Below are 1,013 nucleotides of genomic sequence, written 5' to 3' on the forward strand. Positions count from 1 at the left end.
TAGCCGCCACTGTTATTATAGCTGCTCATAACAGTGAAACGTGTTGACCCGGAGGATCGAGGGGAGACTTCAAGGCAGGCGTGTCGCACGGCGTCTCGCGACTATGAAGCATTGAGCGTCTATTTTCACGCGAGCGTCGCCAACAGCGTCGTTTCTTGTTGCGTGATCCACAAGTATCCAGTCGTGGACTGGTACGTTGCTCGTGACGGCAATTAAAGCTACATAGCGGAAGAAATTTCTGAACCCGAAACAAACGTCGAAATGGTTACATGCTTTCGAAATTACACCGGACAAATGGTTTCTGTGATATCTGGTGTCATTGTTTCGCGATACTCGAGCTTCCCGGAAGCCAAGCTTGGCGCCACTTTTTATTAATTTCGTATGCAATTCTTGAGAAACGGATGACTTACTTTCATAATTTCACTCGTTGCAAGGGAACCAAATTTGCAATATCTTCGCTTCAATTTTCAATTTGCGCTTTTCAATATACGAGATTGATCGATGTGGTTTCCAAAAGATTCGAATGATACTTAAAAATAACTTATGGGAGCAGTGTATGAATCTAATCTGTGTGTAGGAGTCTAGAAATTTTTTCGATTGTATGAATTTTGGGTAAAACGATCACTACAGTTGTAACTCTCGAGGACCACTAAAACTAACCAGAACAGTCAAAACGATCGATTCGTAATTAAAATTGAAAATTGAGAAATAGATTATAATTGGGAATAAGAATTTGCCCAAACTCGAACTTTTTTAAATTTCGCAAATCTTCTCTCGAATCGGCATAACATGTAGTTTCCGTCGTCACGCGGAAGCACCATCGTTTAACTAATTATTTGCCAAGCTTCGAGGATTCCAACAAAAGCATCCCTTGTTTGTCTAATACAAACGAATTGCTAATTGCAAGGAAAAGGGTCGTACATTTTGTTAATCTGTAGTAACTCCGTGATAATTCTTCCATGTGCGATCACAGCCAACGAAGCGGCTCGTTCGAGCGTAGTCGGCTGTCGTAA

The sequence above is a fragment of the Bombus impatiens genome, unplaced genomic scaffold, assembly GCF_000188095.3.
Source record: "Bombus impatiens unplaced genomic scaffold, BIMP_2.2 scf_0197, whole genome shotgun sequence".
In the NCBI taxonomy this organism is placed as follows: domain Eukaryota; kingdom Metazoa; phylum Arthropoda; class Insecta; order Hymenoptera; family Apidae; genus Bombus; species Bombus impatiens.